The following is a 17,442-nucleotide window of genomic DNA, read 5'->3' as shown; positions in this document are numbered from 1 at the left end:
GTGGCATGCTTAGGTAGAGATTTGCAGTTGATGAGACTCTATGGTGATGTCATATATTAGGCTTCAGTCTCGTTGGTAATAGAGGCTTGTTTTCATTTGCAGGCTTCAACAATGAGAGAGTTGTTTGCCCAGAGCCTCTCTCCTAGTTTCTTCTTCCTGAATTAGCAGCCTGATGATCCAGCTATGAGGTTGCTGCTGCCTCTGCCAGGAGAGTAAGAGGCTCAAAGAGCTGGCAAATCCCCACTTTATCCCCACTCGGTACAGGGCTGGCTCTGGGTAAGGCTCTCTCAGTCAGAGCGCCAGCATAATCAGGCAGGGCTGAGAGCCAATTGCTCTCAAGGTGTCTTTCTATGAGCCTCCTGGCATGTCCAGTATGCATCAGCACTCTGTGGGACCACTCTCCCCAGGCGTTTTGCACTTTCTAACCTGTTTTGGCTGGGAAGAAGATGCCCCAGTTGTTGCCTGCAGAACAGGAGGTCTTAAAAGCTGCCAAGTCCCTCTTTTTAATGTATAGCCCTGAGTATGAAAGCTCTGCCAATCAAAAGTTGCCCCACCCCTAAGTGCATAGCAAGAGGCACTAAAAAATATCATGCCTCTTGTCTTAGATCCCTGAACTGAGAGAGATCTTGTCAGTTAGAGCCACATAGTTCAGTTGAAAGGTGAGCAGACTAAGCTAATTTCAGCAATTGGATCTGCAGATCTGCTCCAGAGAAAGACTGCAAGCTGCTTGCATGCCTTTCCTTTTAACGTTTTCGTATTTTCTTCTTCCTGGGGATTTTGGCTTGAATTGCTGGGTGAGGCGGCCCACCCACCCAGAGAAGTTCGGGCGTAGGAAACTTCACTTTTGCGCACTCCCCGCACGCTGCTGTTCAGGGTGCAGGGACCACACCGAGATTCTGGTCACAGCCCATGCAAAAGCCTCTGACCCTGCCCCTCTGTCTGGGATCACATGTGCCCACTCCTGGGGTGCTAGGAGGAACCTCTCACACACTATCCACGCTCACCCACCAGGATATCGGGCCTGATGGCGGCCGCTGCTCGCCCGTCTTTGTCTGTGTCTGGCGCAGGCGTTAGCTTCCATGGGCTGAGTTGCCGCAGGCACACTCTTTCCTCAGCTTGGACGTCTGTGCCACAGCCTGGCTCCCTCCACTCCCTCAGCCCCCACTCTCAGTTCCAAGTGAAAGCAGCCCTTGCTCAGGTTAGTGAGGAAGGTGGAGTGTTCTTTTCTCTGACTATTTCCTTCTGGGTTGGTTATATATTTAGTCAATTTTTTGCTTGATCATACCTTTGTTTTCAGTGTGTGGGATTTCCAGTTGCTCCAAGGATAGATTTTTCTGTCTCTGGTTGAAGAACTTCTTGAAATTTTGGGGATTTATTAGTAATGCTCCTCATGCTGCCATTTCTCTGACTTCACTCTGATATATAATTTCAAACTCATCAGATAGGCAAAATTAGATAATATCATGTTCTGCCAAGGATGTAGGTTGATGGAAATGATCATTGTTACTACCTATCTGGAAATCAATTTGGTGTAACCTAGTACAAAGGAACACTCCTGCATGTATGTATCTTATAACTTAGCACTTCTATTTCTCATTATCTACCCTAGAAAAACTGTTGCACATGTGTCAAGATATATCTGCAAAAATACTTTTTATCAGTGTTGTCTATGACAGCAAAAAGGTTAAACCCTCCTCTCCATATCCACAAATGGAATAATAATTTCCAGGATATTCATGCAATGATAATAACAATGGAAATTAAAACTCTATAACCAAACACATCAAAATAGAGTAACTCAAAGCCAACATCTTGAGCTCAAAGAAGCATCTAATAAAAAAATATATAGTAGCATTATATTTTCTTAAAATACTATTTGATATCTTGGCCTGAATAAAAGCTACACAGATATTTATTTTTTTTAATTACATGTTTATGTTTCTATGCTCTCTTCTCATGCGTGCTATTTTTCAGACCTTTAAAAAGTATATATGCACAATAGTGGTTGAGGAAGGAAGAATGCAGATAAGAAGAAAAAATATTTTGGGAATTTTATCATGAAATTTACTTTTAAACTCCTTTTTAGCACCCTAGATTTTTTGTTTCTTTCTACAATTTCTACATGTTGCCTAATTGCAAAGCCCTTTCTCGCCCCTCACATCGCTAAGTCTCTCTCTCTCCCTCTCCCTGTTTCTTTCTCTTTTTTTACATAGGCTATGGAGGTTTTGGGGGTTTTTTTTGGAATTTTTTTTTGTATTTTTCTGAAGCTGGAAACGGGGAGACAGACAGACTCCTGCATGCGCCCGACTGGGATCCACCCGGCATGCCCACCAGGGGGCGATGCTCTGCCCATCCGGGGCGTCACTCTGCTGTGACCAGAGCCACTCTAGCGCCTGGGGCAGAGGCCAAGGAGCCATCCCCAGCGCCCGGGCCATCTTTGCTCCAATGGAGCCTTGGCTGCGGGAGAGGAAGAGAGAGACAGAGAGGAAGGAGAGGGGGAGGGGTGGAGAAGCAGATGGGTGCTTCTCCTGTGTGCCCTGGCCGGGAATCGAACCCGGGACCTCTGCACGCCAGGCTGACGCTCTACCACTGAGCCAACCGGCCAGAGCCTAGGCTGTGGAGGTTTTGATAAAAGAATTAATGAAAACAATTGGTGGAGGAGAGAATGGAAGTTACAGCTGTGAGTTAAACCTTTTATTTTTAAGTGAGAGGTGGGGGGGCAGAGCCAGACTCCCACATGCACCCCCACTGGGATCCACCTGGCAATCCCCCTAAAGGGTGATGATCTGTCCATCTGTGGCTGCTGCTTTATTGTTTGGCAACCAAGTTATTTTAGTGCCTGAGAGGAGGCTATGGAGCCATGCTTGAACCATTCAAGCCATGAGTGTTGGAGGGGGGGGGGAAGGATGGAGAAGCAAATGTTCACCTCTCCTGTGTGCCCTAACTGAGAATAAAACCCATTAAACCTAGGACTTCTACACACCGGGTTGAAGCTCTACTGTTGAGTCAATCATCCAGGGACTCAGGAAAACTTAAGAAATTTCAAGTGGTGTTGTTGAAAAACAAATTGAATGTCATGACATCAGGCTTCAGAAGGCTCTCTGATAGTCAAAGTAGATGTATGTTTAAAGTATACTTACTTTGCCCTGGCCGGTTGGCTCAGCGGTAGAGCGTCGGCCTGGCTTGCGGGGGACCCGGGTTCGATTCCCGGCCAGGGCACATAGGAGAAGCGCCCATTTGCTTCTCCACCCCCCGCCCCAGCTCCTTCCTCTCTGTCTCTCTCTTCCCCTCCCGCAGCCAAGGCTCCATTGGAGCAAAGATGGCCCGGGCGCTGGGGATGGCTCCTTGGCCTCTGCCCCAGGCACTAGAGTGGCTCTGGTTGTGGCAGAGCGACACCCCAGAGGGGCAGAGCATCGTCCCCTGGTGGGCAGAGCGTCGCCTCTGGTGGGCGTGCCGGGTGGATCCCGGTCGGGCGCATGCGGGAGTCTGTCTGTCTCTCCCCGTTTCCAGCTTCAGAAAAATACAAAAAAAAAAAAAAAAAAAGTATACTTACTTCATTATACCTGTCAATTTATTTTGAAAAGTCAGAGAATTTTATTGACTTTCGTATGTTCTTGGGGAAAACCATTCACTTGTAAAAGTTTGAAATTTGATATGAGATTTATTCACACTTTATTTTATACATAAATTATTTAATGTGGGGGGTCAGACATAATTTTTCATTTCAAGAGGACTTTTACATGATTGCATTTACAAAATTGGCACACTATATTGAAAAAATCAGTCAAACAGAGCTAGACAAGTATCCAGCTTTATGCTAATTTAAAACTGAACACCCCCCCACCCCCCACCCCCCCACCCCCCCCACCCCGCATCATTGAGGAAGTATCAGCTGTGAGCTTACCAGAATGTTAATAGAGAGCATCAAAGGTCGTGAATGATTATTTACAAAAAAAAAAAAAAAGAAAAGAAAAAACAAACACAAAAATCCTTTTTTTAGTGCTTCTAGTTTTGTTATCAAAAGATATTACAAATAAAAATTAGTGCTATTCAAAGTTTTCATTTCAAAATTGCATGTGATATACAGGTTCAAACTCTTTTTCCCCTCTCATGCAGAGACATCACAAAACAGTCTGTGAAGCCTGAATTACTTATTAAGTACTTGGCAGCCACTACCAGCTTTGTAATGACCATGCCAATTGGTTGAAAATGAGAGTGAATTAAAACATATTCAGGTATTGGGTTTACTCATAATTTGTTCCTAGTTTGAGACTCAAAAAAAACTGCCAGAAAAAAATGACAAAATTTATATTTCTACCTTGTACAAAAAAATTTGTCTAAAATTTTGTAATTATAAGGCAGATTTGGCCTGACCAGGTGGTGGCGCAGTGTGTAGAGCACTGGACTGAGATGCAGAGGACCCAGGTTCCAAAACCTGAGGTTGCTGGATTGAGTGTGGGCTTACCAGCTTGAGCACAGGGTCGTTGGCTTGAGCGTGGGATCATAGGCACAACCCCATGGTCGCTAGCTTGAGCCAAAGGTCACTGGCTTGAAGCCCAAGGTTGCTGGCTTGAGTAAAGGGGTCACTCACTCTTCTGTAGACCACCCTCACCCCGACAAGGCACATATGAGAAAGCAATCAATGAACAACTAAGGAGCCTGTAATGAAGAATTAATGCTTCTCATCTTTCTTCCTTTCTGTCTGTCTGTCTCTCTCTCTGACTCTGTCTCAAAAAAAAAAAAAAGACAGATTATATTTTTTAAAGAAATAACTAATATTTTTCACGGTTAGACTCCTATTTAGAGATGATTCAAATTTTAATTTGTACCCTCTTTTTCCCAAGGGTGAGGAAGTTTGGCTTGGTATTATAAGGTTTATTCAACAGACACAAGGATGTTTCAAACAGGATTACAGAGCACTGTTAAAATCAGTCAAGCTCTAAGTTTCCTTTCTTAAAAGTATGTACATTTTGGGCCCTGGCCAGTTGGCTCAGTGAATAGAGTCTTAGCCTGGTGTGCAGACATTCTGGATTCAATCTCTGGTCAGGACACACATGAGAAGTGACTATCTGCTTCTCTTCCCCTCCTTCTACCTTTTCTCTCTCTTTTCACCTCTTGCAGCCAGTCGCTGGATTGGTTTGAGCGTGTTGGCTCCTGGTGCTGAGGATAGCTCAGTTGATTCAAGCATAGGCTGCATACAAGGGTTGCTGGGTGGATCCTAGTGGCAGTAAATGTGGAAGTCTGTCTCTCTATCTCCCTCTCACTTACAACAAAGAGTACCTGTTTGAGTTTTAGAGTTTTGTCAGAATCAGAGGGAATGAGGGCTTTAGAATGAGAAAGTAAAAAAACATGCCAGTTTAGCACTATTTCTTGAAACTAAAAGCTGTGTAAATGCAGGGTAAGAATACACTATACAGGAAGAGAATATGTCAATGCACTAAAATCCAAAAAACATATTAATACAAATACATAAGAATGATTTATAAACATCATACAAAGATAGAAAATAAGATAAAATTAAAAGAGCATTTTTACTGGTTCTAATTTATAAAATAATATTAATATCAGCTAAGGTTATCTTCCACTTTATAGGTTTTCAAAAAAGAAGCTATTTTTAAAAATCTTTTTAAATTTAAATGATTTCTTTATTAATTAATTAATTTATTTATTTATTTTTGATGACAGAGACAGAGAGAGGGACAGACAGACAGGAAGGGAGAGAGATAAGAAGCATCAATTTTTAATTGTGGCACCTTAGTTGTTCATTGATTGCTTTCTTATATGTGCCTTGACCGGGGAGCTACAGCAGACTGAGTAACCCCTTGCTCAAGCCAGCAACCTTGGGCTCAAGCTGGCAACCTCGGGGTCTCGAAACTGGGTCCTTCGCACCCCAGCCCGACACTCTATTCATTGTCCCACTGTCCAGCCAGGCTAAATGGTTTTTTATAGAGAAATTATATATTATTAGTTATTTACTTGAAAACATAAATATTTTATATACACACACACATATATGGTATGATTTTTGATGTGGATAAGAATTGAGACTGGTGCTCGTGGTGAGTTTTTTATTATAGCCATGAATGCATGTGTGCTAACTAAATACCTTTTACATATATTCATTAAACAAATATATATTGAACATTATCAAACATGCTTTTATATGCTCAGGATACAGCAGTGAATGAAAGAAAGAAATTCATTCCCTTGTGGATTTCACATTCTATTTCATAAGTTTTCTAAAACTATATTTTCTTTCCTTAAATAAACAGTTTTTCACATTATTTAAAAATTCAAAGTTAGCAATTACTAAGTCTTTAAAAAGTATAGAAATATTTATTGTTAGCATATACATTAAAAATGGCTATCAAAATTTGTTCTTGTAGAGTCATCTTCATTCACAATTCTCAAAGAACTACAACATTCTAATTAATTTTATAACACAGACGGGATACAGATAAGTCTTCTTGTTCCGATTTACAAATGAAAAGACCATACATGAACGTTGAGTTCCCATTTTCCTCCATATCCCAATAGATCTCCTTAAAAAACCCATATTTATTTCAGAGTTTTAGTTCATGCATTTCTGTGTACCTCTGTGACACATTTTTTTTATTATTCAAAATAGACATTGTTTGAGAATTGATATAGAAGAAATCTTTCTGGTGATTGGGTTCTGAACTATGCTATACAGTTAATGGAAACTACTTAGCAAATTCTACAGTAAAGATAGACTGGACTTTGCTCACTTCTTATGTTATGTCTACAGAGATATAAAGCCAGATATATTTGTTTCCAAGAAAACAAGATCATTTGCCCAAGGCTTCCTGCATCTATAACTTGGAAGAGCAAATAAAATCTTAGATACAATTCCTTCAACACAACAAAACTAACTAAAAGGATGAGCAAACAAAATAATAAATTTTCTCTTTTACAGTAAACTGACAAGCTAATTGTTGTTGTATCCTAAAGAATGCATTAAAGCTCAATTACTTCTTATAGAAAAAAGGAACCAATTCTACTAGTCAGTAAGCAGTCAGGGATCTAAAACAAACCACCAAACACACCAGGGACTTCAGGAGAGAGATTATAATATGATAGGTACTATAAAGATGTTAGAATTGCTGAGACCAAACAAATGGGGAAGTGAGGCAAGCAGAGATCAGCAAAATTCAAGAAGCCAGTAAACATAGCTCTGGTGGGGTATAGTAAGAAAGTGATGTAAGATTCTCGGTTCCCAGGTGTGAGCCATAAAACAGACACAGCCACTGCTCTCTGGTAATCATTCAAATTGGGTACAATTATCCTTCTATTCCAGGGGTCAGGAATCTTTTTGGCTGAGAGAGTCATGAACGCCACATATTTTAAAATGTAATTCCATGAGAGCCATACAAAGACCTGTGTACGTTACGCATTATCCAATAAAAATTTGGTGTTGTCCCAGAGGACAGCTGTGATTGGCTCCAGCCACCTGTAACCATGAACATGAGCAGTAGGTAATGAATGGATTGTAATACATTAGAATGTTTTATATTTTTAATGTTATTATTTTTTTATTAAAGATTTGTCTGTGAGCCAGATACAGCCATCAAAAGAGGCCACATCTGGCTCACGAGCCATAGGTTCCTGATCCCTGTCCTATTCTGTCATCTTCTGAGAGGTAACAAAGAAATGCCTTTCCTCCAGAGCTTGACACATATCTGCCAATCTGGTTTCTCAGACCAACTAAACTTCCACACCAACTAAATAAATAATTAACCAACGCCTATGGATCAGTACCTTGGAATGCTTTTTTCCTCTCATACAAAATAAAGAAATAGGTGTATTGTACAAAGTTCAGCTCATTGGGAGTGTTTCCTTTTAGCGACACAGTGATTGGGTCATTGCACCAGGTTTTTTTTTTTTTTTTAAAAAAAATGTTTCTAACTCCTGTTTCCTTTTCCATATGACAGCCAGAGTGATTTTTTTTTTAGACCATAAGGTGTATCATAACTATCTTCTCCTAAAAAAAAGCCAATCATTAAAAAAAAAAGAGCCAAATTCTGTCAAAAAACCTTTTGTGACCTGGCCTTGTCCTAACTTTGTGCTTTGTGAACAGTGTCCTAGTACTGTCAAAGTAAAGAAACACTTTATTCAAGACCATATATACAAATATATATGTGTATACACACACACACACATACACTATATGTATATATATACATATATTGTAATAGAAGAGAGACTGAACTTATCCACTGAAACAGGGCTAGAGAGTTTTTAAGAGCTGGGGTAGGGAGGAAGAACAGGTCACTTGTGTTTGTAAATAGGCCTCACCCAAAGGAAATGTAAAACCTTCACTTACCTTCATGATAAGTCGTAGTTTTCTACAAATTGGAGCAATGTGCCCATAGAAATTAGTCTCCTACCCACCCACAGAGACTGGAAGAGCTAGAAATAACTTTTTCAATGTTTACATTTCAAAGAGATGGTTCCCTTGTCTCTAAGAAAGACATTTCCTGGGCTTTAAACAGGTAATAGACCAGGTGAAGATTCATATACCTTTCAAAGAAGCAGAAACAAATGTATAATTGCAAGTTTGTAAAGTTCAGGTACATTTTTTATTTAGAAAATTAAATTTACGGAGTGACACGGAGTAATGAGTACATACATTTCAGGTAAACATTTCTAGAGCAATTTAACTGTTTATGTTGTGTACTCATCACCCAAAGTCACATCATTCTCTGTCACCATATACTCCCCTCCCCTCTGCCTTTCCCACAGTCCCCTCCCCCCGGTAACAACTTCATTTTTATCTATGTCCAAGAGTCTCAATTTTATATCAGACCTATGTATGAAGTCATACAGTTCTTAGCTTCTTCTGATTTACTTATTTCACTCAGCATAATATTCTCAGGGTCCATTCATATTGTTGTAAATGCCAATTTGTTATCATTTCTTATGGCTGAGTGGTATTTCATTGTATATATGTACCACATCTTTCTTTATCCAATCCTTTATCAAAGGACACTTTGGTTATTTTCATATATATCTTGGCCACTATGAATAATGCTGCAATAAAAATGGAGGTGTATATGCCTTTACATAACAATGTTTTCAAGTTTGTTAAGTAGATGCCCATAGAGGGATTGCTGAGTCATATGGTAGTTCTATTCTTAATTTTTTTGAGGAACCACCATGTTTTCTTCCATAATGGCTGTACAAATTTACATTCCCACCAGCAGTGAATGAGCATTATGTTTTCTCCATAGCTCTCCAATACTTATTACCTGTCTCATTGATAATAGCCAATTTAACAAGACTAAGGTGATATTTCATTGTAGTTTTGATTTGCATTTCTCTAAAAGCTAGTGAAGAGGAGCATATTTTCATATATCTGTTGGCCATTTGTATGTCTTCTTGGGAGAAATGTCTGTTCAGGTCCTCTGCCCATTTTTTAATGAGATTCCTTGCTTGTTTGTTGCTGACCTTAGTGAGTTCTTTATATATTTTGGATATTAACCCCTTATTAGAGCTGTTATTTGCAAATATTATATCCCATTTAGTTGGCTGCCTTTTTGTTTTGTTGTTGGTTTCCTTTGCTGTGCAGGAGCTTTTTCGTTTGATATAGTTCCAGTCATTTATTGTTGCCTTTATTTCCCTTGCCTTTGAGGTCAAACTTATAAATTGTTCTCTATAGCCAACATCCATGAGTTTAGTACCTATGTTTTCTTCTATGTAATTTATTGTTACAGATCTTACATCTAGGTCTCTGATACATTTTAAATTAATTTTTGTGCAGGGGGCAAACAGTAGTCAAGTTTCATTCTTTTGCATGTGGTTTTTCTATTTTCCCAGAATTATTTTATTGAAAAAAAGCTTTCTTTTCTCCATTGTATGTTTTGGGTTCCTTTTTCAAATGTCATTTGTCCAAATATATGTGGTTTTATTTCTAGGTTCTCAATTCTGTGCCATTAGTATATATGTATGCTTTTCTGACAATGCCATGCTGTTTTGATTATTATGGCTCTGTAGTATAATTTGAAGTCAGGTAGTATGATGACTCTGGCTTTATTTCTTTTTCTCAGGATTGTTTTGGCTATTTGGGGGTTTTTATGTTTCATAAAAACCCAGTGATTTTTTTGTTCTATTTATTTAAAGGATGACATTAGACTATTAATGGGGATTGCATTAAATCTGTATATTGCTTTGAGTGATATGACTATTTTAACTATGTTGATTCTTCCAATTTATGAACATGAGATATTTTCCCATTTTATTGTGTCTTCTTCAATTGCTTTCAATAATGCTTTGTAGTTTTCAGTATATATGTCCTTCACAACCTTTGTTAAGTTTATTCCTAGGTATTTTATTTATTTATATTTTTACAATTGTAAAATGAATTTTTTTTAGCTCATTTATTGAAATTTCGTTGTTGGTGTACAGAAAAGCAACAGACTTGAGTATATTGATTTTGTATCCTGTGACCTTACTGTACTGGTTTATTATTTACAATAGTTTTTCAGTGGGATCTTTAGAGTTTCTATATACAGGATCATATTACCTGCATAAAGTTATATCTTTACTTCTTATTTTCCAATATGGATGCCTTTTATTACTTTCCCTTTCCCAATTACTCTGGCTAAACTTCCAGAACTATGCTGAATAAGAGTGGAAAGAATGGGCAGCTTTGTCTTGTTCCTGATTTTACAGGAATAACCTTTATTTTTTTCACCATTGAGTGTGATATTGGCTTATGGTTTGTTCTATATGGCCTTTATTATGTTGAGGTACATTCCTAGTTTATACTCATTTTACTGAGTGTTTTAAGCATAAAGAGATATCATATTTTATTGAATGTCTTTTCTGCATCTACTGATAGGATCATATAGTTTTTGTTTGTTTTGTTGATATGGTGTATTATGTTGATCAATTTCCTCATGTTGAATCATCCTTGTGTGCCTGAAATAAATCTCACTTGATCTTGATGTATTATTTTTTTCATGTATTGTTGCATTTGATTTGCTAGTTTCTGCATCTATATTCATTAAAATATTGTTCTGTGGTTTTTTTGTGTGTGTTGTCCTTCACAAGTTTTTGTATCAGAATTATGTTGGCCTCAGAAAATGTGTTAATGACTATTTCTTCTTCTCTTATTTCTAGGAAGACTTTGAGAAGGATAGATACCAAATCTTCTTTAAATGTTTGGTAGAATTCAGTAGTGTAGTCATCTGATCCTGGTCTTTTATTTTTGGGGAGGTTTATAAAAGTTGTTTTCATTTCTGCCTTGCTTCTGAGTCCATTTAGGTTTTCCACTTCTTCAGGACTCAGTCTAGAAAAATTGTATAGTTATAGAAACTTATCCATTTCTTTCAGATTGTTAAATTTGGTGGCATTTAATTTTTCATGGTATTGTAGTATGATCCTCTCTATATCTATGATGTCTATGGTAACTTCTGCTCTTTCAATTATAATTTTGTTTTTATGAGTCTTTTCTCTTTTTCCTTAGTGAGTCTAGCCAGGGGTTTGTCAATTTTATTGATATTTTCAAAGAACAAGCTCTTTTTTGTATTAATTTGTTCTATAGTGTTTTTTTTTTGTTCTCTTTTTCATTTAGTGTGTTCTAATTTTTACTATTTCCTTTCTTCTATTGACTTTGGGTTGCCTTTGTTCTTTTTTTTTCTAGTTCTTTAAGATGAGATGTTAGATTATTTACTTGGGATCTCTCTTGTTTCATGATATAAGTCTGTAATGATATAAACTTCCTTCTTATTACTGTTTTTGCTGCATCCCAGAAATTTTGATATGTCGTGTTGACATTTTTGAATGTCTATATATATTTTTTAATCTCTGCTTTTATTTCTTCTTTAACCCAGTCATTTTTTAAAAGTATGTTGTTTAATTTCTACAATTTTGTGGGTTTCTTTAATTTCCTTTTGTAGTTGAATTCTAATTTCAAAGCCTTATGGGTAGAATATATAATTGATATGATTTCAATCTTCCTCAATTTGTTGAGGTTAGTTTTATGGTCTAACATATGTTTATCTTTGAGAATGTTCCATGCACGCTGGCAAAGAATGTATATTCTAATGTTCGGGGATGAAATGTCCTGTAAATATCAATTATGTCTATTTGGTCTAGCACAGTGGTCAGCAAACTCATTGGTCAACAGAGCCAAATATCAACAGTACAGTGATTGAAATTTCTTTTGAGAGTCAAATTCTTTAAACTTAAACTATGTTGGTAGGTACATTCTTTATCGAGGTAACACTCGCACATGGTATTTTGTGGAAGAGCCACACTTAAGAGGCCAAAGAGCCAAATGTGGCTCACAAGCTGCAGTTTGTCGACCAGGGGTCAAGTGTGTTGTTTAAGGCTAATATTTCTTTATTGATTTTGTTTGTATGATCTATCTAAAGCCACCAACAGTATGTTGAGTTCTCCAAGTATGATTATGTTTTTGTTTGTTTCTATTTTTATATCAGTTAAAAATGTCATATACTTTGGTGCTCCCTGATTTGTTGCATATATATTAAAAAGTGTTATATCTTCTTGATACAATATTCTTTATCATTATGAAATGTCCACATTTGACTCTGGTGTCCTTTGTTGTCATAAAGACCGCATGGGAATCAAACACAGAACATCCTCATGCCAAGCTGAAGTGCCACCATTGAGCCAACTGGTCAGGGCCATGACTGGCTTTCTTTTTTTTTTTTCTAACATACCTATCTAAGTTTTATCATCTAATGTCCCCCAATGTAAATCCTCCACATTATTTTTTGTGTGATAGAGACAGAGAAAGTCAGAGAGAGAGAGAGACAGATAGAGACAGACAGGAAGAAATAGGGATGAGAAGCATCAATTCCTCTTCGTGGCATCTTAGTTGTCCATTGAGTGCTTTCTCATATGTGCCTGGAGTGGGGGGCTACAGCAGACTGAGTGACCCCCCCCACTCAAGCTAGTGACCTTGGGCTCAAGTGGTGAGCCTTGCTCAAACCAGATGAGCCCACACTCAAGCCAGTGACCTTGAGGTCTTGAACCTGGGTCCTCTGCATCCCAGTTCGAAGCTCCATCTACTGCACTACCATATGGTCAGTCTAAATTCTGTACTTTTTAAAACTGAATTTATTGAGATGACATTGTTTTGCAAAACCAAATAGGCTTTAATTTCACAACTTATCAAACCACCATCTGCCTACCTCATCATTTGTCCTGTGATCCTAGTGATGTCTCTTCTTGTCCCCATTTTCCCCACCTCTGCTCACTTCTGCATAGATCCCAACACCTTTACTCTCTGGCCATCACCATACTGTTGACTGTGTCTATGTCTCATATATATATTTGGCTGATTCCTTTACCTTCTTCATCAGTCTCCCCCAATATCCTCTCCTCTGACAGATGTCAGTCTGTTCCTTGTGTTCATGCCTCTGATTCTATTTTGTTCATCAGTTTATTTTGTTCATTAGATTCCACAACATGTAAGTGATATCATATGGTATTTGTCTTTCTCTGACTGGTTTCCTTCACTTAGCATAATGATTTCAAAGTTCATCCAAGCTATTACACTCATCTACTGATAGGACTTGGGCTGTTGACAAATCTTGGCTATTGTAAATAGTGCAATTAACATAGGTGTACGTACATACTTTCAAGTTAGCATTTTGGGATTATTAGAATATATTCCTAGCAGTGGACTTGTTGGCTCAAAAAGCAGTCCCATTTTTTAACTTTTTGAGCAGACTCCATACTGATTTTCACAGTGGCTTAATCATTCTGCATTCCAACCAACAGCGCTTAAGGATTCCCTTTTCTCCAAGTCTTTACCAATACTTGTTTTTTATGATTTACAAATGATAGTTATTCTGATAACTGTGAGGTGATACCTTATGGTGATTTTAATTTGCATCTCTATAATGATTAGTGTTTGAGCATTTTTTTTTGTATGTCTATTGGATATCTATATATTCTCTTTGGAAAAGTGTCTAGTTAGGTCTTTTGCCCATTTTTAATTGGATTGTTTGTCTTCCTTGTGTTGAGCTGTATGAGTTCTTTATAAATTTTCTATATTGTACACTTATCAAATGTACTGGAGAACATGTTCTCCCATTTAGTGGGTTGCATTTTTGTTTCATGAGGCAAAATCTTTTCAGTTCAATGCAGCCTCATTTGTTAATTTTTTCCTTTATTTCACTTGTCTGAGGAAATATGTCAGCAAAAATATTGCTACATGTTTGAGATTTTACTGCCTATATTTTCTTCTAGTGTTTTTATGGTTTTGTGACTTACATTTAAATCTTTTATCTATTTTGAGTTTACTCTTTTGTATGGTGTAAGTTGGTAGTCTATTTTAATTTTCTTGACATGTGCCTGTCTAATTTTTTCAACACCATGTATTGAAGAAACTGTCTTTATTCCATTGTATGTTCATGCCTCCTTTGTCGAATATTAATTCACCATAACATTTTGGGTATTTCTAGGTTCTCTGTTCTATTCTATTGATCTATATAGCTGTTCTTATGCAAGTACCAGGCTGTTTTGTTTAACAATGTCCTTGTAGTATAGTTTGATATTAGGTGTTATAATACCTCCAACTTTGTTCTTTCTCAAGATTGCTGAGACTATACAGGGTATTTTTTGGAATATAAGTTTTTAGAATATTTGTCCTAGATCTATGAAATGTGCCACTAGTATCTTATAGGAATTGCATTGAATCCATAGGTTGCTTTGGGTAGTATGGACATTTCAATGATGTTAATTCTTTCAATTCATGAACACAATATATACCTCACTTGTTTCTACCTTTCTCCCCTTCAATATTGTATTATTTTTCTGAGAACCAGTCTTTTGCCTCCTTGATTCAATTTATTTCTAGGTACCCTAATTTTTGTTGCTGTTGTAATAGTAAATAGGATAGTTTCCTTAATTTTTCTTTCAGATGGTTCACTATTTTTGTGTAAAAATGCCAGTGATTTTGAGTATTAGTTTTGTATTCTGCTACTTTGCTAACATTGTTTCTTAGATCTAGTAGTTTTTTGGTGGAATCTCTAGGCTTCTCTATACAAAACATCATGTCATCTGTAAATAACAGTTTTACTTCTTCCTTTCCAACTTATATGCTATTTATTTATTTATTTATTTATTTATTTATTTATTTATTGCCTGATTGCTGTGGTTAGGACTTCCAGTACTATGTTGAATAAGAGTGATGAAAGGGAACATCCCTGTCTTATTTTTGTAAATTCTCCATTTTAACCAGCTATCTCACCAATTCGCCTAAATCAACTATGCTTCTTTAAGCCCTTGAAGCTTTACTATTCCCTTCACTGAGTTTTTTTTTATCATCTTTACTATCAATCTTTAAATATCTACACAGTAACATATTTTTCTTTGAATATTTTACCACCCTTTTCCAATGATGTAACAAAAATAGATTTTAAATACTTTGCAATAAACGAGTTCAACCTTAAACCATCAATTAGACTGGCATGAAAACTGACGACCATGGGTCTATATCTCTTTGGAACTATAGCTTACATTATTTTATTCTATTAAAATGATTTTTATGTACATATAATAGTTCTATTATATGATACTATAATAGTATTAAAAAGGGGGTTCATATAATTGGACTAACACTAAGGTTTTCTGTTGTTTTAAACATTAATCATGATCACTATTTTTAAAAAAGACCTCACTCTGAAAACATACAAACAAAAAACCCAGAACCTAAAATTTCCAATATATCTCTAAAAATACTCTGTTGGAAACAGTGATCAAGATACAACTCTGGCATCAAGTGGTGTGTGTGTGTATTTGTATTTTTCCGAAGTTAGAAGCAGGGAGGCAGTCAGACAGACTACCGCATGTGCCCAACTGGATTCCACCTGAAATGCCCACCAGGGGGCAATGCTCTGCCCATCTGGGGCCTTGTTGTGTTGCAGCAGAGTCATTTTAGCACCTGAGGTGGAGGCCATGGAGCCGTCTTCAGTGCATGGGCCAATTTTTCTCCAATGGAGTCTTGGCTGTGGGAGGGGAAGAAAGAGATAGATATTAAGGGGAGGGAGAAGGGTGGAGAAGCAGATGGGTGCTTCTCCTGTGTACCTTGGCTAGGAATCAAACCCAGGACTTCCACATGCCTGGCCAATGCTCTACTGCTGAGCCAACTGGCCAGGGCAGTGGGATATATTTTAAGTATGATACATTTTACTCTGCTGATCAGTATTATAAAAGCCTGACTAGGTGGTGGTGCAGTGGATAGAGCATCTACTTGGCATGCTGAGGACCTAGGTTTGAAACCCTGGTGTCTCCTGTTTAAGCATGGCTTCATCCAGCTTGAGCAGAAGCTCACCACCTTGAGCGCAGGTTCACCGGCTTTAGTATGGAATCACAGACATGACTCCATAGTTGCTGACTTGAAGTCCAAGGTCGCTGGCTTGAGCAAGAGGTCATTGGCACAGCTGGTGCTCTGTCACCCCTGGTCAAGGTACATATGAGAAAGCAATCAATGAACAACTAAAGCACCACAGCTATGAGTCGATGCTTCTCTTATCTCTTCCTTCCTATTTGTCTGTCTGTGTGTGTCTCTCTCGCTAAAAAATAATAATAAAAACATAGTTAGGTTTAACAAAACATTTTTAAAAAGTAAAACATTTAAGGTTTATATTTAGAGACAACATGATTGTCCAAAACTGTTTTTGTTAAACTGAAACAATATAGAAAAGATGTCTCTTTTAGTTTGATTCTGTTTAGCACAAAATTATTAAAACAGTGAAGTCAGAGCAGAGGAAAAGTATGGTGGTAGTCTAATACTGATAGACTAATTAGATTACATTTCTGCTTATTTTAGGTGATCTTTAAATAAATTAAAGCATAAATCAAACATTATCATGCTTCAAAATGCTGATGGCAGCAATAATGTTAAATAAAAATATTTGGCTGTTAATATAAGAAGTGAGTAATAAAAGTAACTTCAAGTGTTTGGGAGATTTCTTCAGGTATATACAACATAAAATTAATACAAAGTTATATATTTTCTCTCCATGGCATTATAGGAAAGCAGAATTCTTTTCTACAAAATAATCTTCAATAACCCAAATAAGATATTAGTCTATGATCTAATTCTTCAATTTCTTAAAATGTATTTGTAGGAGCAATGGTAGCAGGATTTGATAGTGCATCTAAAATTATGGATAAGTCATCTGTAGAACAAAACTAAAAATATAAAAATATTTATTATTACTGATATAAAATGTAAGTTTCAGTGTGGTCTGCTAAAATTTTCAAATACTTAGTATATTATTTAAATAAAAATACTTTTACAAACATTTTACCTTCAAGTATACAGCAAATAAGTAAAGTTGGTGTACTATGAAAGTTTGAATTTTTGCTGCAAACTTTTCAAATAAATATTTTTGAAACTAAATGAATAACAAGCCTCCATGATTCACATAAAAAGCTATT

Source organism: Saccopteryx leptura, chromosome 8 (genome assembly GCF_036850995.1).
Source record: "Saccopteryx leptura isolate mSacLep1 chromosome 8, mSacLep1_pri_phased_curated, whole genome shotgun sequence".
Classification (NCBI taxonomy): domain Eukaryota; kingdom Metazoa; phylum Chordata; class Mammalia; order Chiroptera; family Emballonuridae; genus Saccopteryx; species Saccopteryx leptura.
The sequence above is the reverse complement of the archived record's forward strand: the minus strand, read 5'-3'. Positions refer to the sequence as shown.